This window comes from Micropterus dolomieu, linkage group LG12, assembly GCF_021292245.1.
Source record: "Micropterus dolomieu isolate WLL.071019.BEF.003 ecotype Adirondacks linkage group LG12, ASM2129224v1, whole genome shotgun sequence".
NCBI lineage: Eukaryota > Metazoa > Chordata > Actinopteri > Centrarchiformes > Centrarchidae > Micropterus > Micropterus dolomieu.
Genome location: NC_060161.1, coordinates 16,698,798 through 16,724,102, shown reverse-complemented (window position 1 = coordinate 16,724,102; position 25,305 = coordinate 16,698,798).

Genomic DNA, 25,305 nt, shown 5'->3' with positions numbered 1-25,305 from the left:
TCTCAACCCTGCCCCACTCCCTCCTCCTCTCTTCCCTTCCCAGCATCACTTTAACCCCATCTTTTTTGACAACTGCCTGCCTCCTTCACTCACTCATTTTTAACTCCTTCCTTTACTGCTCCTCCTATCACACTTCCTACCCCTTCTCCCTTGCACTTCCTCTACCCCTCGCTGCCACTAGTTGTTGAGAGCAGCCAAGGCTTTTGTGTGCAGAGTGGCTCTTTATTGAATGTCACGCTGGCCGATAATCGCTGTTCAGCGGTTATCGCCCCTCCACACCAGGCCCATTAATTAGGCTTAATAGTCGAAGAAGCAACTTTTAAGGATGCTCTTGTACAGCAATAAGACCGTGCTTATGAGCTGCCACTTGTTTGCATGTGACTGCTGAGTGTGTTTTTATTAATGCTTGTATGCATGCTCGGTTATTATTTGTGCGTTTGTTGGCTCAGCTAATCAGAGGGAGACAATTGCAACCGACATGTCTGCGCTTTATCTAGTTGATAATGTGGCGGGTGAACAATGGTGCCAGAAACAATGAATGGGGGAGCGGTGTCAACCGAGATTACAAACGTCTCAGGGAGCGGCGAGAGCCCTCGAGGATGTCAGATCACAATATTGTAGGGCTAATGAGATGGCGACACACTGTACACAAAGGTGTTGTAAAATCCTTTCACTGTGATGGCTCAGCCTGCTCGCTGTGACATTTCAGCATGGGTCATATTGAGGTGACAGACAAAGACAAGGTCTTCTAAGTTAACCTGCCTCCTAAAGAATATAAGCCAGGATTCTCTTTTGAAATGTTACAGATGGCTTTTTGAATGTTACTCAGATAGGAAAATAGTATTATCAAGTTTAGTGATCCAATATTGTTACTATTTCTAGTCAGTATAATCTAGGTGCAAGTAATGTGTTCTTTTAAATTCCCATACCCATTAAAAGCCACAGCCTCATTTTCTATGAGAAGCCCCATTGATATAAACTCCAAATATTTGTGCATGGCATCAAAAGGGGCTTACATCACAGACAGCACGTCCTCAAACAAATACTGGCGAAAATGTTGGGGAGGGATTTTGTTAATTGATGCTGTCCTCTTCCCCTTTTAATCACATAAGCCCTGGATGAATCTTAGTTTAATTCGCTGATAGAATGCCTCTTTTTCAAGCCTTCCTCCAGCTCGTGCTGAAAGCTGAAGGGATCAGGTCTAATCCAAACTGCCCCCCAACCACCACCACCCCCACTCCCCAATGTCCCACGGCTGGTCAGGTCTGGGCTGCTCGGGAGAACGGGGGGGGGGGGGGGGGGGGGGCAGGAAAACTGGCAGGCGGAGGTGGGGGACTGTTTGTCGTTCCTGGTTATTCCGCTCTGTGGATCCCATCAGGCGAATTGTGACATATCTCGTTCGAGGCCCCGTCCCACCTGTGCGCTGTGCAGAGGGTTGGACTTTGGGAAGGGGAAGAGTGTGTATAGCTGTCTCATCTGGTCACATTCAGTTTGCATCCCTGGAGTAGCTTGTTAGATGAAGTTTGACTGTGCCAAAGCCCTCATTTTTAAGTGGTCAGCTTACCTTTGCAATATTTTATCTAATATTCTTTTTGTTTGCTTCAACTGTTAAATTAAAGTGGTTCAAACCAAGATAAGCTTATCAACCCAAACGCTCACAGCTGCAGCTCAATTTCCCAAATTCATTCTATTTCCATATATTCTCATCTTCATTCAACATTTTCTTTTTGTTTTCGACTCTCCGTTTAATAAGCTGCACCTTCTCCATTTAGAAAAACCTCTTTATAGCCTAGAATATGAATATGCCAACTTAAGCAGAGCATTTGTGGCAGTCTATATCTCTCAAATGGACCTTTTTTGGGAGTCCTCCAAGCTCCACCGAGGCTATGTCTGTGATTCAAGTGGGTAAGCCACATGGGTTTGCAGTTCCATGATTAGCTTGGAGAGCAGTAGGTGGTGGAAATGTCCATCGCTGTCCACCCCAACCCCCCACCAGACTGTGAAGCGTAAGACTGCTTTGAACACCACGACCCTGCTGACAGTGGTGATTCAAGGCCCCCAAGTGAAAAGCTCATCTGCTCGGCATCTCAACTTGAAATCTCGAGTGCCAGCTGACGAGTTTTGTTTGTGTGCAAGTAAGACAGTCAACGGGAGAGGAAGTACCTAAGAACGAAGAGACAAAAGGAGTGGGTGAGGCAGCATCCCATTAAAGAGAGAAAGCGAGTAAACGGTGACGTTTCATGGATGAGTGTGACAGCAATCACGCTGATTTGAATTGTTACACATCAATTCTGACAAATGTGGCAGCAAGCATGCCTGACTGTGAACATGGACCTATCTTTGTCAGACATTTGCGTGCCTGTGTGTGTTTGCACATGTGCTCATATTTATGTCTTTGTTTGTACTTATATTCACTTGTCCCACTGTGACATCCGGACCATAGGCTTCAGTGCAGCTGATTACAACCGGTGCTAAACTTCTATACCACCTTAGTAACCAACACAAGGCCGGTTGTCCGTGTTTCACATTCTCTGACAACTGTAGTTTGACCTCTCTGCTCAGAGAACAGCTGTTTGCCTCATAAACTACATTCCACAGCAGTGTGGGGGTTGTTGTGGAATGATCTTTCTTTAAGCTTTAAGCGAATAAACACCAATGATTAGTCAGCAAAATGGGTCCTACAGTAGTTACAATTTCTTACTCAACACAACCTAAACACACTTTATATTTGTGTCTTTTTTCATTTCTTTTCTTTTTAATGGTTGACGATAAAACAGGGATGATGTGACAGGATGAAGACTGCTCAAATAATAAACAACGACCTCACATGCCACTTAAGACTAAATGTATAATTAGCCAGTTAAATCTGGAAACTCGTCTTTTTCTCTCCATTTTGGCCCTTGTTATGAAGTGATGGTCCTCTTGCATCTAATCCTCTCTGGTGACTCATTTTAAGTGTCAGTACAGCTGGCCGCATAATACAGATGTTTTTAAGTTGTAATAATGTTGATGAATTCCTAAAATATAAATTTGATTGAAAACGTTCTGTTTTGTGCTTGGTCATTTGTCTGACAACAGAACCAAAAATAATGTAAATGACAGTTAAATTGTCAGTTCGACTACTTTGCAGGAATAGTTTGACATTTTGGGAAATACGCCTATTCGCTGTCTTGCTGAGAGTTAGATGTGAAAATCAAGACCACCCTCCTGGCTGTACAGTAAATATGAAAGTACAGCCAGCAGCCTCTTACTAATTGTCAAGTTACATCTGGTTAGTTACCAAAGCTGAAGTGTAAAAAAACAATTGTTACAAGAGGAAATGTGCGCGACTATTTCTTGGCTGGGTGCAGTGACTTCCTGGAGTCCACACTGGTCTGCTGGTCTGCACAGTTTTGGGTTTGTGCTCATATGTGTTGGTAGTAGGATGTAAAGAAAATGGCGGTGGGTGGTTCCACACTGCCAATCGGCCACACAAGTGCATCTCAGTAAGCTCACATTTCCTGTCTGACTGTATGTGCACATCGTCAATAAACATGCGCCAGTGTCAGGAGGCAGGTTAGCATTCTGTGACTTTGATAGTGCTATCGCAAAGTCCATATTCGTTTACCCACATGACTCCACACATAAACCGAGGACGGCACGTGAGAGTGTGTGTTTAAAGGATACGTCTGAGTTTGTGTGTGTGTGTGTGTGTGTGTGACAGAGAGAGAATGTGTTCGAATAGAAAGGGTTCAAGTTGACAAACTGCAGACGCCAACATTACGAGTGTGAGAGAGTAAGGGGGGGGGGGGTTCAGCAGAAAGGGTGGAGGAGAGGAAGAGTTAGGGGTGGAGGGGAGGGGTCTAAATCTGTGAGAAAATGTCTAATCCCTGGATTGCTGAAGCTTCGGAAATCCTGGAAATAGATTAGGAGCTTCGCCGGCCCAGCCGCCTTTAATAAGAAGGCCCGTTTGGCTCCAAAGTCATGGCACAGCACTTACATAATGTGCAGAGCCGCCACTTCTTGTAATTATCGTTTCCCCTATTTGGAAAATGATTCAATAAACACTGATCCACGGTGTCCCGCGCATACTGACAAGCTGCGGATGGAACACGCAGAAGGCCTGGTACATGTGCGACACCCGCTCTGGCCCGGCCACTAATCCAAATACAGGAGGAGGATGAGGGGTGCGCTAATTGAATGAGGACTGACCATATCGACGGGAGAATCTTTGTGCAGTTTCTCTCGAAGCCAGGCAGCCACTGAGCCGAGGAGGCTCTCGATACATTTAGAGAGGTCCGCCATCAGATAAGAGAAAGTTGCAACGCTACTCCCAACTTTATCTGCTTTCACACATCAGCAAACTTTGGTCCTTTTTTCTTTCCCCTTTTGGCATTCTCTGCCACCAACGTTGTCTCTGATATCTTTTTTTTGTAATGAGCGAGCTCTGAGGGCTAGGGGGTGGGAAATAAGTCATCTTCATCTATTTGCTCACGATGGGATTGCATTTTCCCTCTCCACTGGCTTTGGCATATGAGATCACATATTTCTCCTTCTCGGCTGACACATGCAATGGCAAATGTGTTGAAATAAGGATTTGATCTGGGATTGCAAAACAAAAGAAGAAAATTCCTTCGTTATGGAAAGTGAAGTGTGAACGCAGACAAGAGATATCATCATGTTATCATGGACCAGCTATTGCATCTTACAACATCAGTTTAAACGAAACTATGACAAGCAATGAACTTGTTATTTAGTGCACTTGAAATAGAACATGACCTGGGCACTTGTTGAACTCAACTCACAAATGCTATTCTCAACCAGCCTTCAAAGGGCTAGTGGGCCAATAAATAACTTCACCTTTCTATCATCTTTGACATGAGGTAAGTGATTGTTTTTGACTTTGATGTCCAGAGGGTCACAAAGAAAGAACAAGCTGTGGTAAAAATGGCATCGCAGTTGAGATTATTTCTGTGTACAACTGAAATAATCTTAAAGCTGTTATTTGCTATTCAACTATGTAACTTCAACAGCGATATCAAAATGTCCATATTACCAGACACCGGGTCCTCAGATGTTTGTCAGCCCAAAAGCTCAGTATCACTTACAATTCATTCTCATCTATTGACACATCTGAAGCTCCAGTAGACGAGGCTCCACTGCCGTAATGGACGTGTCAAAATGACAAATTTAAGCTCTCCTTTCCCTCAATCAATTAAGAAAACTAATCAATGAAGGACTATTGATGACAGGATCCATGATCCAGAGTCTTTTTAAGAAGTGAGAGATTTCACCCCAGTATAAATAACTGCCTCCCTTCTGTTTTGCTCTCCTGGCTTTGTGCGGCCTCTCTCTTTTTGCCAAAATGAGGGTAATGTGCTATGAAAGGTATCCCAGATTTCACACCTTCTGGGGCCCTGAGAGATGGAGCGACCAGCTGTCCATATCACAGCACCCGTGTTCCTGGCTACCCCCGGCAGGAGAGAGCCACAGGCAGCCAGAGATGGGGATATGGAGTGAGGGAGGGAGAGAAAGAGAGAGAGGCAGAAGGGGAGAGAGCCAAGAAGGAAAGGATAAAAGGAGCTAACCAACTAGATTTTTCCTTGGAGAACAAAAACCCCTTTGAAAGTATGTGGATGTTTGTAGCGTTTACATATATATGCGTGCATGTGTGTGGAGATTTACAGCCAAGTCACCTCACTGAGTCATGAAAAGTCAGACTCTCTTGCTTGCTCTCTCAATCACATACACACACTCGAGAGGTCGAGATGAGCCAGGACTGCAAAATGCCAGAAAAACAGTGACCTAAGCATCCTGGAAATAGCGTTAAATCTGGCAATATCATGGATCATAACAACTCAGGCCCAGCTTGCAACAGCTCTGTGACACTGCCCTCACTCAGAAAAACTGTCCAAAGTAAGATTTGCTTTCACTTTCTCTGTGAAACTGCCCATAAAGCTCTCCCCCACCCGCACCCAAACACCAATCTTAAATGCGGGTGCCATAACACTAGTGTGGTGTACTGCTCTAGGGCGCAATTTTCCATAGACTTGCTTTATATTGCCATCTGAGAGAATTGGATCAAAATGGTATGGTTTCAGCGGGGAAGTCAGAATATTATTGTAGAAATAACCATAGCAGGGGTTTGGTTTCAGCCAGTTATTGTATTCATGTCACAGTGTCAGTACATTTATGGCTTTAAATTTCACACACCTGCAGAAACCTTCCATGTATATACTTTTCTATATCTCAAATGACACGATGGCAACGACAATGGGCTGATTAGCATGTGGTTACTGCTAACCAAAGTGTCATTTCAATTGAGATCCATTGAGAGTCATTTTGAAAATGCATATCTTTCAGTATTACCGGGGAATTTGTGTGAACTTCAATCTGTTTTCAATAATATCCCTACAGAATCAGCAGAAATGTATCCAACACTAAGCAAATGCTGACTCAAAAAAAACCCAAATACTTTGAAAATCAAAACAAAGGTTTCTGTCTAATGTGGCTTTAAAAGGCTTGAAGGTATAGTTCAAAATGTAGGGAAATATATGTCTTTTTGAATTGTTGCAGCGAGTTTGATGAGAAGATCAATACCACCATGTCCGTCTGCTAAATGTGAAGCTACTACCAGCAGCTGGTTAGCTTAGCTTAGTACAAAGACTGGAAACGGGCTCTGTTCAAAGACAACATGATAGGTAACTTTGGACTTTTGCAATATGGATCCTATTTTCCCATGTTTTTGTATATTTTCCAACATTTTTTGAAATTGGTCCAGTGTATAGCGAGCAGTTCTGCAGCAGAATCCTTGAGGGAAATTTTTTCCCGTCAAAGTACGTCCACTAAAGTGCTTGTTTTTACTGGTGACAAACTCAGAATGTTATTATAAGTGTCTGATAACATTATGGAAAGGATCCTTACAGAGACAGACACTTTTTAAAGACATTTTTGTTTAACCAGAAACAGTCGCTATGTTGCGCTTGTCAAAGCCATCAGACTCCCTTGACAAAAATAGTAATTTTACCTCTCTGGTCCACCACTGCCTCGGTGGGTTTGTTTGTGTAATTGTGTGACTTTGTTGCTTTAAACGGTTAAAAACACCAAAGTCACACAGTAACACAAACTAACCCACCGAGCGACTGTTTCTGGTTAAACAAAAACGATCTTACTCTTTACAAAAAGGTCTATCTCTGTAGGGATACTTTCCAAAATGTTGTCAGAGCTTGTCAGTGGCAAAAAAAACAAGCACCTTAGTAGACATACATTGCCCACAAGGATTAAGTTGCAGCCCTGTTTCGCTGCTGCCGACTGTAGTGCCCTCGCTCAATACTGGACCAATTTCAAAAAAAGTTGTCCCAATTAATCACATGGGTCCAGGTTGCAAATTACCTAAATTATCCTTTAACTTGTGATATCGTGTTTGTTTAATCCATACAGAAGTGTAAAACCACATTATAAGTCAGGTGCAGTAACTCCCTGGCATCTCCACCCATTGCTTGACAACCTAATAGTGATGACAAGACTCCACTAATTACCATTTAACATGTTACTAATTTACATATAACATGTTAATTAGTGAACTTTACAGGATTTTACCAGTCTTTGTGCTAAGGCAAGCCAAACGGCTGCCAGCTGTGGCTTCCTATTTACTGTACAGACATGACAGTGGTATATTTCTTCAGATCTAACTTTAGTAAAAAGTAAATAAGCAAATAAGCGTATTTCCAAAATATTTTAAACTATTCCTTTAAATCTTCAATAACTCCCTTTTTTTTGTGCTCGGTTGTACAATGCAGAATACTGCAAATCAATCAAGCAATTCAAAGGGACAATCAAATGCATCAAGAACGGTACATCTCACCCCTGCGTCTCTTAAAAGGTGGTACACAAATCAATGGTGGTCCATCAAGCCAACCCACAGTATTCACATCACATTTTTTATTGTTATTAAAGCTATTTTGGTCACCATAGGCCACAGTATACACACATATTTGTATATAGAGCCGTAGCCTCACATACTATTATACATAAACAGACAGATACAGATATATTCCTGGATTTATTTCTCATGATTTCAAAATAAATGTAAGGGCTACGTCCCAGATTACCCCACATTACTTTCCAAGGAGCTGGTTTCAGAGAAGGTTAGTCGTTTAAATGGGTACTGAGGTCACTGGAGGTAGTAGCCCTAAAAGTTTTCACCTGGAGGGAGCGGGGCCATTTATTGATTGAGGAGTGTTCATTGGACTATATCAGTGAATGATTGACTGCATGCTAATCCCGCCCATGAGTGTGGTTCAGTAGCTTCATTTTACCCCTCACTGCTTTCTGGTGGTGATCATTTATGCTTCATTTCTGACAACACATTTTCTATGTGAGAAAATGAGAAAAAGAGGGAGAAAAACCTATTTGCTGCACTTTAAATCATGAGGATTAAGTGTGTAAGTGAGTGAGAGTGTAAGAGAGAGAGGGAGAGAGAGAACAATACTATTCCAATCACAAGTGCCAGAAATACTGAGCAAATAAGCCACAGCAATTTATTCCAAAACAACACAAATCTTGTTCTTTTTGTTCAAATGAACGTTGTGGTTTTCAGGCTCGTGAAAAAGAAGACTATAGAACAAACACAGTCGGAAGACAAGGAAGCAATGCCAACATCCCTAATTATATGCTATTCATGTTCTCTCTCATCACTTTGCAAGAAAATGAGAGCTGATGTAGCCGTTTTGCGGACAGCTAATTGTGTGAGCAACAGTGTGCGCTGCCAATGCATGAGTAACTCCCAGAGACTATTGCTGTGTGTTGAAAAATAAAATAAAAGTCAGCATAGGGATTGAGATGCCTGGGCAACATTTAGCATTAGTGCTACCGTGGCTCTTTAGCAGTTGCTCCGTAGCACTATATGCATAGCAGCTATATACATAGGGTGCCTGTTTGTTTTTAATCCCCTCCCTTTTAAAAGTCCAGCAGTGGCGTGTCTTTCATATATGCACTGATTGTGGTGGCTATTTTAATTTCCTGGTCGCATAGGCCAGACAACCCACTAGTTATTCCTGTCACACACTTACCCAGAGCCTGATAGAGGAGGAGGCCATTTTGAAGGAGTGGTCAATCTAAGGGGAATGAAAAGTGTCTGGTGACTCAGTAAAAAAAAAAACTTCAATAACAGTAAAAGCCAATTTCTGTGATATTTCTTTTCTTTTCTTGCCCTTGTCCTTTTTTTACTGTACTTGTTGTTGTCTAAGAATATGTCCCATCAAAGTTCTACGCCTGAGGTGAAGTTGGCCCTGCACACACAGGATGAAGCGCATCTCTGAAGTCAGCGCGAGGCCTCAGGTTCTCTCACTACCCCTGCAGTGTGACGGGGCACCGGGTCCCGGATCCCAACCCAAGACTGCCAGAGTCTTAAGTGGCTTTGAGATGGGAGAAGTGATAGAGACTAAGCCCTTAATAGCCATTTCTCTGTAATCTTTCCTATGAAAGGCTAAACTATGGGGGTATTGATTTGTTTGAAGAAGGGGGGGGAAAATGGAGGAGAGAGTGAGAAAAGTACTCCATCAGGACGGGGCATCTTGAATTGTGACAAAGCTGTTCAGCGGCCGTGGAGATAAGCTCAGATTGAGCCCATTTTATCCGATAAATGCTGCACAGTTTGCGCCGAGAGAGCAAAACAAAGACAAACTCATCAAATCCAAGTTGACAGGACTCACAAACAGCTCTTTCTGTCCTCTCGCTCTTTCTGTCTCAACCCGGGCAGCACTCTAACATGGTGGCGGTCACATCAATGGCTTTTTTTTTGTTGTTGCCCTGACTGCGTTGGCTTCAGCCTGTAGTCAGGCGCTCGGGTAAACAGCGCATGCATTGTCACAAAAACTGCACACGAACCCTGTGAGGAGGCTGGGAAGGGAATGTGCTACTGGTGCGTGTGCGCGATGCGAATGGTCTGTTTGTACCGGTGTTATTTAGATGGCTGCTTTTCAAATGACGCTAAGCAATGCTTCATGCTACATCTCACTGCTCATGCCAGCACACATCTCCCCATAGATGCAGCCCTGAAGGATATGGTAATTGAGCTATTATTAGATGTGGCAAGGATAGCATTGTTCTCTTTGTAGTCCCAAAGAATACATATTCCTCTGTTTGATGTATTAAGGAAATGTACGGTATATCCTCCTTTTTGGGCATAGAGAATGATTTAAGAACCTACACAGTGTAATCCTATTATATACGGTTTCTATGCTTGAACTTTTAAGGGCAGAATTTCACATCAGCATCACACTGATAATTCTGCAACGCCAAGAAGAAGCAAGAGGCTGCTGCCAGAATCTGGGACTGTTTTCAGAGCAGACGAGAGAAATTTCCTTGCGATGTTGGTTCATCTGTCGCCTGAGGGAGGGCAGGTGGTCTCAGCCTTATTTCTGGCCACTGTATTGATGTTCACTTTACCTGTCCCCTACACACAACTTCCCCTCCTCTCTCCTTCCCGAAAAACACCTCTGATCAGTTCTCGCCAAAACACACACTTGCCATCCCACCTCGGCCATAATTAAGACAGCTATTCAGCTGTATTTGAGGGACCTGACAAAAGGTTTGTTTGTGTGTGTGTATGTATGTGTGTGTCTCACAAAAAAAAAGACACTAAACTCTATTTGTACTAGTCTCTCTTGCAGAAGATGATGATAAATTTAGCAGTATTAACAATAAAGCAGTAAGACAAGCAGCGCAAAGTTCTTTTCTTAACCGGCTGTGAAGGCAACAATTTTGACACCTCAAACACAAACACATACACACACCAGCATTGCAACAGTGACAGACAGTGGCATATGTATTTCTCTCTTGCCTTTCCTCTCCTGTCTTTCCAACAGTCATTAACCTTCATGTTGAGTTTATCTTCCGCACACACAAGGTTCTTGACCCCTTGACCACAAGAGGTTACTCATTACCAAGTGTGTGTGTGTGTGTGTGTGTGTGTGTGTGTGTCTGTCAGGGATTGTCTTTCTATCAGCCAGTAGACTGAGACTAGTTGAGTCAATAGAAATACACCGAGTGGACTGACAATTGATTTATCATTTACAGTGCATTTACCCATAGTGTGAAGCCATGCAATGTTAAAATTATATTAGCTTCAGCTAAATTTATGAAAGATTAGAATGTAAAATACATATAAGTGAAACTTATTTGGAGGAGTTTGTAGCAGTTTGAGGCACTGCAGGACATAAAAGAGCTTAAATATTCATAAACCCAGAATAGGTGTTACTATTTATTTTCAATAATCCCAAGACATTTCTCCACAGCCCAACCAAATTCAAAAGAAAATGGACAAATGGGGGGTGGGGGGTGGGGGGTGGGGGGGCTCAAGTAGAACATGCAGTAGAGGTTTGGGATTTGTTACGTTCATTTATGCATAGTCATGTGAGCGAGCTCGTGGGTGGTCAGTGCCCCTGTGGTAAAAGTTCACCGTGGCCTGAGTCCATTCGAAGTATTGGCTAACAGGCTGCTTGGCTCCGAGAACTAACCTCCCACAGACGTCACTAGCCCCGTCCTTATGCAAACATTATAGTGAAGTGATGAACACACATACGTACAGTGCACTCATACACGGAGGTGGAGTAATACTAGCCAATTACACAATCACACAGCACTAGACGTGAGAGGGAAGAAAATCATTCACACTCGCTCCACCCCACCTACCCTCTCCCTTATCTCTCTCTCTCTCTCTCTCTCTCTCTCACACACACACAAACATGAGAAATTTCATCTTGCACAAACCTTGACACACACACACACACACACACACACACACACACAAACACATACTGTGAGGAGGACAGAAAAATCAATACTGATCATAGGGCCAGCTGTTTTGGACCTATCACTCCATTGTGATGCCGAATGTGAGGTGATTCATGACAGGCCACGCTTTCCCACTCCCACGCCTCACAGAACCACTGATGGATTCCTCTCTTTCTTCTTCCCATCCCTCCATTCCTCATCCACTCCCTCCTCTCTCTCTCTCTCTCTCTCTCTCTTAACACCCTATTCCTGTCGCAGGGTCCGAGGTGATGAGAATGACACTGCACAGAAGGGGTCTTTATGCAAATTAGATCAGTGATCCCCCCCTCCCCCTCCCTTTGCAAATCCATGCGTTATGGATAGAAGGGACCAACTGCGAAACCTGACCAGAGCTGGTGGGCTGGAAAGAGGTGCTTAATGCAGACTAACTGAAGGAGCTGCGAGACAGAATGGATGATTTCCCCCCCGCCCTTCCAGCCTGGTAAAGAGTTTACATCAAAATCAAGCAATAAGCCATGAGAAGCAGTCCTAAAATACATTTCATGCTTGGCCTCTTGTGGCTTACAGCTTCTATAAAACAAAAGTAACAAAAGGTAAAGCGATGTAATATAAAAAGAACATAATCTTTTATTTTTGATGTGTAATATTTGCACGAACTATTATTGTCCCGCAGAGCAATATAGTTATAGTACTGGCATAAGAGATGATTTCTGGTGAGTGCATTAATATTTAAATCAACTATTATGCGGTCAAAGGTCCGCGTTTATTGGACATTTTACAACAGCTGCAAACGTGACCAGCCAATCAGATTAGACTGGGACTATCTGCTCAAGAAAAGGCAGATTTCATGTCCACTCCTGGATGAAGCTTGAGCTCTTTGCCCAGTTGTATTTTGTTACTGTGCATTAGAATGTCAATGCCTATAACTTGTTAGCCATACAAAGCAGCTGCTCTGTAACATAAACACAGGCCTTGAGGTACGATCATCAAAATGTCATAACGTGGTGAAAATATCAGTTATGAAAGGAAAGAAGAAAACAATACTTCTGTCTGTCACAACACCAGCATGGCAGACACACACACCCACACGCACACAAACTAAATCAGACTAAATGGCCCATAGTTTTCTTAGCATCACAACGTGACACACAAACACAAACACATGCATACAGACAGAGATGGAGGCTTTTTTGTTCATATGTGTGGCACACACACACACACACACACAACTTTTGACATTTGGGGATTGTTTGTTTTGGTCGACTTCAGGCGGCAACCCCACCTGTGGCGATGACTCTGTTTCGGGTCCTGACTTGTCACACTGTGTGAGAGGCGTCAGGAGAAATGCCCGAGGCAAAAACTGGCCCTGTTTAGCCCCGCAGTATGCCCGTTTGTAATTGGCCAAAACACCAGGCGGCCTGTGGCCATTTGTCAGTTTGAATAATTGATACAGGGAATGGTCACACTAGCAAAACCACTGCTACTTTAGCCCACATTTATATGCAGACATTTACCTCTTTTTCAAAGCTCTATGCACATAATTTTCATGCGATGTTATGAATTATGTATTCAGTTTCATTTCGCAGATTAACATCTAAAAACACAGGCTCATGTACCATTAGTCCAATTAATCAATTATGAGACATATAGAAATGACTGAAGATACAAGCAAATGGAGATTAAATTGGGGAGATAGCCAGTCAAATTAACTGTCGCTTGTTAGGGAGGAGAAGATGAGATTCTTGTCTGCCGTTTTACTTGTTAATACAGGCTTCATTAATGACACACTCACTTTTCATATTGTCACTCTTTGAAAATCATGAGCCATATAAAAAATAACAACTTTCCTATTTAGCAAAGGATGATCAGCCAGTCAAAACTGTCAAAATCTTAAAATCAGTCAAAACTAGTTTTTTTTTTTCTCTCTCACAACCCTTCATTCACTGACATGCCCTTTTCATGCTGCACAGTCAAGAGAAGGGATAGTTTTGATGAGTGCCTTTTGTTTCATTCACTTTTTCTCCGTTTCTTTTTTTCTCGCGTCCTAATTAACTCCCTTTTGTCTCACCATGTTTTCCAAATGAGTGCTGTGATTCTCTATCTCAGTGTTATTTTTGTCACTAATAAATGAAGGTTGAGCATGCATTGCCTTGTAATTAGTTGGAGGAACAATGCAAGACTGCAGCATTTTCTGGCCTTGGTTTGTTTTTGGTGTGATTCAGAGAGTGGGAGAGGCAGACTCAGAGAGAGAGACAGAAACACAGAGACACACACACAACAGAGAGGAAGCACAGCCAGAACCCTACGACTCCCTGTTGAGAGAACATAAGCTGCGTTGCAGGACTGCAAAATATGCTGCCTGGTTTCTAATGCCAGATTAGCGATGGCAAGCCATTGTATTGCGTGCCATGGCATCAGCATGAGATCAGTGTGCATGTAAACAGCCTAATGAATCTGTCACTAAGTTTGAGGTGGTTGGGAATGTTTTGGAAATTAAATCATGTGCACCTGTGTTTAAGATTATGTGCATCTTTACAGTGACTTTACATGCATTATTGTGTTTATATTTTTGATCTACAATACAGAGTTTTATGCAACACAGATCACTGCACAGGTACAATTGTCTTTCTGTTATCTTAAAGCTAGACTGTCTAGATTAGAAAGAACATATAATCATATGCTATATGCTCATGTTTAAAATCAACTTGGAATTAGTTGGAGAAGATTGATGCCGCTCTCTTACCTGTGGAAAAAAAAGTGCAAAAAATGACAATGTTTCTTGGCTGGTGCCGACAGAACTCGAGAAATTGACTAAAACCACAACATGTCATTTTACAAATTTTTTTTTGTATGGATTGAACAAATGAGATAATGTGTTAATTAGTGAGATTTAGAGGTGCTGGCAGGCGGATTTTGGAGTTTCCCAGTCTTTATGCTAAGCTAACTGGCTGCTAACTGCAGCTTTCTATTTCTGTACAGCCATGAGGGTGGCATCAATCCTATCAGCAAGAAAGCAAAGAAGCGTATTTCCAAAAACGTCAAACAATTCCTTTAAACATTTACTCGCTTATCATAAATTTTTTAATCTGTTCACTGATTGTCAACATAATTTCTTTAATCACTAATTATGCATTTATATGCACGGACGTGGAAAATAAGTGTGGGTGGCAAAAAGCACGCTCACATGTACCTAAACACAGCACACATTAGCTTGGCTTCAGCATGTGTAGCTCTTTCCTATCATCACTGTGTGCGTGTGTCTCTGTGTGAGCTGTTTGAGCGATGCACGTGCATATCAGCATCCAAACCACATTTGCAATTCACAGCAGCCTCCCTCGCGCATTGTCACAATCTCTGCCCACTTACACTGCTGTTTTTTTTGTTTTCCTCTGTGCATTGTTTTGGCCTGCAGCTATTGTATCTGTTTAGATTGACTGGTGGTTTGGCTTTACCTCTTGGCTTCAGGATGGGGAATGGGAAAGCAGAGAAGGGGATAGATAACAGAACCAGACAGGGTCTTGATCATGCACGCTATCCCCCACCTAAATATTACTCCACAATGTACCCACCCCCCCAGAAAAGAACCCCAAATAGGACATGTTCATTTCCTTTCCTCTTTATCTCCTTTGTCTCTATTCCTTGCCACTCAGCCTTCGCCTTTTCCCTCTTTTTATCTCATTCCATACTCTTTGATTCTGTCCCTCCGTCTCTCTTCATTTCTCCCCTCTCAGGTTTAGCAGAGAGGAGGAGTGGCAGTGATTAGGAGGCGTTAGAAAGAATGGACGTGCTGTTCCCATAAACCGCTCTGTGCTGTCAACACCAGCTTTGGTGGAATGGAATCAGATAAAAAAAAAGTCACAGAGTGCATATGTGTGTGCGCAAGAAGGGGGGTCAATTAGGAGCATAGCCCGCCAGCACCACTGAGACACATGACTCTCTTGCCTACTACTGTAAAGTCAGTTTGCCCTTCAGCTGAACTTTGGCTCACTTGAGCTTAGCAGAGCCGCGCCGGACGGACATGAGAGGTGGGGAAAGAGATAGAGGAAAGAAAAAAGCAGGGAAAGGACTGTCTCACAGTGGTGAAATTAATACCCTGACCCCCCCACCCCCTCCTCACGCACACGCACACGCACACAAATATTTGGCAACATACGGGAGTGAGTGATGTGACACTTTGGCAGGGGACAGGGATACAGGGGGAGCAGAGAGCAGTCTGGCAGTGTCTACCAGGGCAAAGGGAAGCAGAAGTTCCAATGGCATTATCAGCAGCCTGCTGTGATTCTTCTCTTGCTCTCTCGGTTCATAAAATTTTCTTTCTCTGAATGTACACATTGGGATAAAAAAACAAAAAAAACAAATCATATTCAGAATATTAACTAATTTGAGTCTAACCTGGTTCTCAATTTAAAGGAAGTTTGTACTGAATGCAAAAGTGAAGAGTAAAATTGTATCTAGATAAAAAGATGCCTGGTAGATTATATGTTGATCCAATTTATGAGGGCTGAATTATTCATGATTTTCTTCGCCACTCGTAACGTGGTGACTCAAAATCTTGTGAGATACAAGCTCTATAAAAAGATACTCAAAGCAAAGTCAAATGAAAATACAAATAAAAAAAGGAGTCATCAGTGTTTAATGTACGTTTCGGACCCCAAAAAGCTAGCAGCTGAGTTTTTTTTTACTTCCTGTAGTTGTATCCACTACAACTACAGGAAGTAAAAAAAAACTCAGCTTCAGGTTGCTTCACGTTTCCACTATGGACCACCAGAGTATGGCATATGGAACACCCAAAGTGCCAGAACAATCAATAAATTAATAAAATAATAAATAAATAAATGTGGAAATGCAAAAAAGAAAGAATCAATGAATAAAAGAATAAATAAATAAATGTGGAAATATAAGAAAGAAAGAATAAATGAATTAAAGTATAAATACATAAATTTGCTTTTGTCTTTCCCTTACAAGACCTATTGTCATTGCCATTCCCTTAGCAGACTTAATGTCATTGCCTTTCCTTTGTGAGACTATTACTTTTGCCTTTTGAGCCCAACCTGTCAATCAATGTGTTTTGGCCTGCCCAATAAGTCCAACTAATCTCTCATAGAAGTGTTTATTGTTTTAACGTTTCAAAGCAGCTTCACTCCGCTAATTCCAGTTCCAGAATTTGGCAACGCCACTCTTTTATACCTGAATACTTTTTCATGCAAATACCGGACAGATGTCTTACTGTGCGTTTAATTCTACTAACATACCTTCTAAGAAGCATGTGCTACAGTTGGTAAGTGAATCCTAGTATTTTATTAATGTGTTGTTAGCAATAATTAGCAGGTATCAGTACATTACACTGGATCATTAGCTGTGCTAAGGATGCTCAAAAAACAGTAGTGTAATGTAATACATGGTACACACAGTTTTTGAAGAGGCATGCACAGAAATCAAAACTTATTAAAAGTGTTTCAATTTAATGCAATAAATCTTTGGAACAAAAGTAGTCAGAGTTGATGGTGCGCCACATTTAGGTAACATTAGGTAAGGATTTATTTTGTCACAATATAGCAGGTTATATAGTGAAATTGAGTTTGTAACTCCCTTCTGCTAAGTAGCAGACAATATACATATAAAAGCAATTATAAAAATGTCTGATAGCTTGGTGGTTAGGGTTGAGTGTTAAAGTGGTGCCTCCATCATAGATTATTATTGCTTATTTGACTAAATAGCAGCAAAGATTAATATTACACATTTGAGTAAATAGTGTATTGCGTAACAAAGTTAAATAAACTCAGGGTAAATCATTCTAAATGGGACAACTATGCCACCTGCTGTTTTAAAGTACCTGCATCGAGTAATGTTAGTAATTAGTAAGGTAAAGGATTATGGATAATCCTCAAAGCAACAGAGGATTTGCTATTAGGTAAGGTGTCTGTGAATATCCGTGGACTAAACAATGATAGCTAAGTTGAAAAGCCCATAAAGGTTGAGCTAGCTTTATTTGTTGAATATTAGATTAAATTCGCCATGTTTAAATGTTAGCCATTAATTTTGCGTCAGTAGAAAATCTCTCCAGGGTAGCTTGCTAACTTTAACATGATGCCGTTTTCCAGACAGATTGTTGCTGCTGTTTGTCCACATGAGATTACAATTCTACACTTTTATCCTTTGTCGTCAATGCATATAAAAAGGTAACAGAGTATGAAATCTGTATGAACACATTTTCATGTATGTTCTATTCTCACAATTTAAGAGCTAAAAATTGTGTTGTTTCATTTATTTAGTTTACTTATTTATCGAATAGTGAATTTCAATCCACTATACAATCAATGTGTTGTTGTGTCAATGTATTGTACTTTGGATTTGCCGCTAGACAGAGCATGAAATGTTTGTCCACTTGAGATGACGATTCTACACTATTGTCCAATTGTCCTAAATGCAACTGTGGAATAAATCTTCTACAAACCTGACGAGCTCCGAGAGATTCAGTTAGACAGGCGACATACCACAGAGATCATACATGCACATTGCTACCCTAACTGTTACTTGCTAGAGAGGTTATCGTGCTGAGGTGATCTCAGATTACAGTAGGTTTATGGCACTTTGTAAATCATTTTTTACCCATTTTGTATTTTGAGGTGCCAGGGGAGCTGATTGCCATCCATCCAGATGTGGAGCACCTGTGTCCACCTCTACCCGATATAAAAGTCCCAGCTTCCAGGTTGTGCACCTTGCTGCTTTGCTTAACCCTTTGTTTTAATCCACAATATATGAACTCTACTGATTTTATTTTTGTTGCACTTTGAACTGACATTCAGAATGTGAAATCGAACATGTTCAGTCAGAAGTCAAGTCAGAAAGAGTGCAAATATATATGGAATTTATTGCAATGTGAACCATAAACAATATACATAACAATATATATTAATATACAAAATGGCCATGAAACACAAATTTGGACATTATTTAAAACTAACATTAAATGTAAAAGTAAACAGAAGAAGGGAAGGCCTTTTCTATGTCAGTCCATGCCAACAGATACCGACATCCAGCACACTGAGGATGCTGCCCAGGTCTCTGCAGCTTTCTGGGCACCTGGTGGGACATCTGCTCCATACTGTGGATATGAGAGGAAAATAAATGTGTAATAAATGCTTCAGGTACTGAAAAATATAAAGTTAACCATAAAAGATGGCTGAGGTTTATGTTGCCAATGCTATTATGTCACATGTTGCAGAAAATGGAACAGAGGAGAAACACCTCAAAATGTATTAAAATCTCTAAATTTCTTTTTGTGTTGTCCTTTAAAGACAGACAATGGAAAATCAGCTGTCACACGTCGAGTAGCCAAGACAAGTACTTAGCAGTTTAAGATGTGTGTAGCAGACATAGTGGTCATGACCTCCACAACTACCGACCATTGAAGAAAATGTGTTGTAACAAATATGAAAGTGCCTTTGTCTCTCATATTCAAGACAATAATCTCGCACAGCGCTGTCTATTGCATTAACACTCAAGTCAAAAATAGCATGTGGGAAATACAATCTTTAACTTAAGCTGTTAGGCAATAAATGTTAACAATGAAAATTATGTCTAATGGTTTGCAAGCTAAATAGTTACCATCATATGTTATCTAGTGCTAGCTTATTACCGTTGTGAGAAGTAACGTTATAATCAAGAGACATCCAAATAAACGACTCTTAACAATAGTTAGCCTATGTGAAAATCTAAATTCAGGTTCATGGATTTGCTTCAGATTGTTCGTTAGAGATGTATTATGCACTTTTAACCTTGTTTCCTTTTTAACAGAAAAAATTGTTATTTCAAGTTTTGTTGTATAGTATCAGGTTAACTTACCTCAAGTGTAACGTTGCTGGTAATGATACGGCCTCCGGCTGCCAACCACTAACGTCGACTTGCTTCTGTTTTGTTTTAAGCTGATTAGTTACCTCCATACTTGCAATGCAGAGTTAGTATCATGTTAGCCATAGATACATGGTTTCAGAAATCAGGAATCTCAGCTCCTTCAAAACAGCTGACGGGTGACGTCACAGACTCTATGTCGATTTTTTTATACGGTCATCATAATACAACATCAAATTATTATGATGTCAGTCATCATAATACACGCAGTAATGTGCGCAGAATATCGACACAAAGGTATCAGTCATCGACACAAGTTTATTGTCAGGTTGGGCTCATAAGGAAAAGGCAAAAGCAATCGGGTCTTGTGAGGAAAAAGCAATGACAATAAGTCTCGTAAGAGAAAGGCAATGGCAAATCTTTTTATTTATTGTTTCATTCATTTATTCTTTCTTATATTTCCGCATTTATTTATTTATTCTTTTATACATTCATTCATTCTTGCGTATATTTCCACATTTATTTATTTATTATTTTATTCATTTATTGATTGTCCTGGCACTTTGGGTTTTCCATACACTAAAATTAGAAAACACGCAGTGTCACAATGTCATAATCAAAAATAAATGTGTTTAGTGAAAACAAAGACTGTCATGTCTTGATTGCCATACAGTGCTACAGCCACCACTTTTACTTGACCAGCTGTGGTCAACATGCAAATTATGCCATGATACTCTCCCACCCGCTGGAAACATTTAGGATTACATTACGATCAGCAGAAACATGTTATAAGCAGGCTTTTAAAACAAAGGACAAAAACTCATATAAGGTAAAGTAAATATGATTTCTTGAACTGGGAAAACAAAATCACATTATATTTTACTTTAGGGGATTGTAAAACAATAGACTTTCCTAACTTTGACAGACACTAAAAATGCCACTGGTAACCAAAAGTTTCAGCCATGAGGTGCCTTGTGGACAATGGCACCGGATTCATTTAACAAGTGGAGGGTGAAGTGTTGAAACATAAAACAGCAATTTAACAAATGCAAATTGTAGTTACAAATGTAGATAATGTAGTAGCTAAAGATATGTATTCAGGGCCTTATTGGACATCAACCTCGGGTTTATGCATGTATTGCCAGGTAGCCTTGCTGTTCAAACCTGTGCCCATCAACAAGTGATTCTGCTTCTCTGCTCTTTTCTCATTACCCTTAGTGCTGATCTGTATGGTAACTTCGTGAATTTAGAATTTGGGGGAAGTCCAGGAGAACAGCAGTGAGTGATAGAGAATTCAAAATGATTCGCAAGCATGGGACACATATTTCATCATTTATGAAAATCAGATAATTTTTTATATAATAACATTTGAGTGATTTATGACTTTAAAAGAATGTGGGACAGGGGAATAAAGTGTGTGTGTGGGGGGGCCTTGGACCACCTACTTCCGGCATCCACGCTTGTTGAGGGTTCTTTAACCAAATAGTAACCATAAATTTGATGGTTAGATTGAAATATAACCGAGACATTTAATGTAAGTCTTACAAGGTAGTTATTTATCATTATACATATTTTCTGTTATACGGTTTTATAACAGAAAAAAACGTTTGAAGTCCCTTACCGTTAACAGATAATTAAATGTATATTACAATAAATATATATAAAATAAAACAAAATATAGGCCTACTACAGTTATTTATATACATTCACATATACACCCAGAATATTCTACAGTGTATTTTTTGAATTTGTGTCAGGGGAAAACAGCAGCAACAAGATGATAATATGGTTTTCATTTTCACATAAGACATTTAAGAAACAGTGTGCATTCTGACTGTGTTTGAGCACTAAGCATCATCATAGATATAAAACACAGAGTCTGCCTCCTTCTCATCTTACTGGAGCCTTGCTCTGTCGGCTCGGAACACAGTTCGCCCGCCAAGTGCTTGATCCGGGATGTTGATGAGCAGGTGTCTGTAAAGATGTGAGCACACCAGTCTCTGATTTCTGTTGCTTAGCCAACATGAGTCCCATTTTGTCCAGACCTTTAGTAGCAGTCTAAAATCCAAGCTGGGTCAACATGGCTTCTATCCCGGCTCTCTTTCCTCTCCTTTTTGCGATCACCGCACCTGTCGTGGTGCCTGCTGTGGTTGATCTGGCTTGCTGGATCGTCCTAGATCCGCTGCTCTTTAATCCAAAAACCCCACTTCCTTTTCCAATGACTGTATTTCTGTCATATTTTATACGTGTTTCAGCAATAAAGCCAGAAAACAAATGAAAAACAAAAGTGTAGCAAAGTTTGAAGGCTCTACCAGCTGTTGCATCTATATGCACTGCCAAAATGCACATAAAATAGGTAGCTGCCTTTTAACATTCATACATTACATCTAAACTTGATTCCAAAGTTATGTGGATGGTGTATTGTGCGTTACTGGGACTGTTTTTTTTAAATTCATGCACGTCCCACAAGTCTGCCTGCTAAGTGGCCCAACTTGCTCGGTGTCCCCTCATAGCCGATTTAGCAGGACATACAAGAGAAAACAATACGTGTTCGCTCCATATTCTCATTTGCAGTGGCCACGCATGATCTGCTTAGAGAAATCAGGGTGAACCATCAGAATATCAAAGAGGCTGACATTTACTTGGAATGTAGTTGTGTGTGTGCCTTTAGTGTCTACCTGATAATGGTGCTCTCTACTTTTCACTCCTGGTTTCTTCCTCTCCCGCTTTTCACTAACACACCAACAAATACAGTACCAACACACCTATTTGTGGTGCATTTTAGCTGCCATGTGTTTGTAAGTGTTAGATTCACAGGGAGAGATGGAGGGAACAGAACGGAGAGGAACCAAGGAAGCAAGAAGAGAAGGAACAAAGAAAGGATGACAGAGTGAGAGTGAGTGGCTATTCTCTCATGCTGAGTGAGTGGAGTGTCAAAACAGGACTGAAGTGCAGCAGCGTCATGAAGGACTGAATGCTCAGCGAGACTCCATGTTCCACATAGCATGTACAGACAGTCGAGAACAGACAGAAAGAAAAAGGAGTCACAATGCAGTTTGAAAAGCCTAGAGGGACTGGAAGCTGAAGGAAAATGTCATCACAGTGGGAAAGCTTCATGCCGCAATGGATAATAAGGCTAATATAGTGTAGTTATGAGTCTGAGTTTGGCATCTTAAGTTAAAGCCGAGCTATCACTCTCTGCAGTAAGCCATTCCCCGACTCTCCCCTATTTGCTACTGCTTCACGCTACTGCACAATAAAGCAGCAACGCCATAAAAAGAATCATACAAAGATCATCAAATAGTTATGGATTCTCATAAGCTCAGAATTCACTAAAATACTGAAGACGTGAATCACAAATCTAACCCAGGCATCTCTAAAAGCACTCCACCTGTTCTCCTGTGACTGATGCTTATACCTTTAGCCACTAATTGGCACTTATGGGGAAACCCTCCCACACACACTCCTCCCTCCATCACTCCTCCTCACACATGTACACACCTCGAAAATGGATTGACCTCATTCACAGGGCTTGGGGGGCTACATTAAAGGGTCTCTCACTCTCTCTCTGGCAGACTGTCAAAAAAGTGGGTGGTCAGTATAAGTGAGAATCATGTCCTAGTTTGGCTCGCTCTGTTGGGAACCAAGTTGTCTTTTGACAAGGCTTTTAATGGATAGGAGTGTTCTATGTGGATCAAGACCTTTGCACTATACTGAAGCAGCGCTCTGAACCTTTAGCTTGGCGGACACTGCCTGTCAAGCTGAGGGAAATTCCTATTATTATTCTGAGATTGGATTCTTGTGGTATATGATTGGGCCTACAATTGAGCCTTGGGGAACTACATATATTCGATCTCTCCTTTTCAAGCTATCCACTAGAACTATGGACCTTTTACTCTTGTGGCAATGCATTTATCCAAATCCTGACTAGTCATTATGCTAGCTCTGTCAACACTGTTTGCATTTTTGTTTCCAAGAGCAATCTATGTTCCTCAAGCTCGCTGTGTTTGTGTTCATGATGCAAAAGTGCTGCAAACACGCCAGTTAACACACATGCAGCCATGCCAAGACACACAAATGCACACAGAGATACACGCACTCCAAGAGCACGCAGCCATAAATCATTTAAAGCACAAGTCTTCTCTGAGAAATGCTTTGCAGAAAAACAGCCCACCTGAGTCCAGCAGCACACAGATCAATCATGTATCACAAGAAAGTCAAGGGAAGAGTGGGAACAGAACGAGGAGCAGAGGGGGGAAGAGAAGCTTTCTCAACTTTGAGCACCCTGAGGCGTAGTTCAGTCCACTGGAGCAGGTTCTTGCATGGGGGAGAGGCGTTACATGGAATGGTCATGATGTGTCCTGCGCATGCCAGTTTGTGCACGAGGTTCCTACATTTAAAGGCCCCAGCTATCCATGCACATAATACATAATGCGTCGGCCATTCATCCCAGTGTGTAATTAGCAGTGCTTACACGCAACCACTGCACGCATTGAGCCTCAGCTACTATAGGACAGTGCTAAGGCATCAGACACTCCTCTCCCTCCCCCACGAAAACCCGTTGTTCTTTCTCCGTCTTGTCAGAGGGAGAGAGGGAATGAGGATAAGATAAGGCCAGGCTATCTGCTTGGTTTGCCCTCCATTTGAAAGGTGGCTATGTGGCAGTATGCAGAGGAGGAAGGAAAAAAGGGGAGGTCTGTCATAAAGCAAGCTTGTTTCAGGTTAGCGAAGGGCGCTCAGTGACAACAAGCGGTAATCCCTCTTTCCCAGGCCTAGGGGGGACAGAGCGATAGCGCAGAGAAAGACAGTAAAAGAAGAAAAAAAGAAACCTGCCAAAGAAAGATAGCAGTAGATATATGGGCTGACCAGGTGAGAGGAATATATTTCCTCATGAATTATTTAGTTAAGTGGACGCATTTGAGGCAAAAAGGTCAAATTCTTCTTCTTGACGAACATCTCATTGGCAGAAACTCATTTGAGGAATCAATTATGAAGCTCTCATTCATGTGATACTGCAGTAATACAAGTTTCCAAATCCCTTAAAAACAGTAGGTCATTGTTCCATTTTTACTCCTTCACCTAACCCCTTCAGGCTGGCAAATGTCCTGCGCTTCTTGGAGAGAATCCATCTCTGTTGTGGGACTAACTGAGAAGCAGGGGTAGCATTCCTTCAAAAAGCCGGTTCTCCACTACCTACAATATATAAAATTGCTGGGGAGGATCAATCTGGGTCCAAAGATGATGCTAGAGTCAGTCTTCCCCTGAGTAACAGGGCTCTGTGTAGCCTTATCCCTTGATGGATGTGGAGAGGGCTAGCTTTAATCCTGGACTAACAGCCAGTTCTCTGGCCCTTGATTGCTGCACAGCACAGACAAACAGCCCGAGGGGACAAATATAGTCTTCCTTTGATACCAAGGGACTCTGCTAAGATTTATATTTGTGGGTATGATTACATATGTGCATACATGAGGTGAGGGAAGGGAAAGAGAAAGAGGGTGTGAAAGAAAGGTTGATTTTATTATTTGTGGGTATTGGGTTGTTCACACCTAAATCCTGGCCATCAATAACAATCTCACTGAATAATAACAACTAAGGACCTTGAGCGGACAGAGTGAGAAGGCTTTGATTTCACATAAAGGCCAGCACACACACATACACACACACACTTTTCAGCAATAT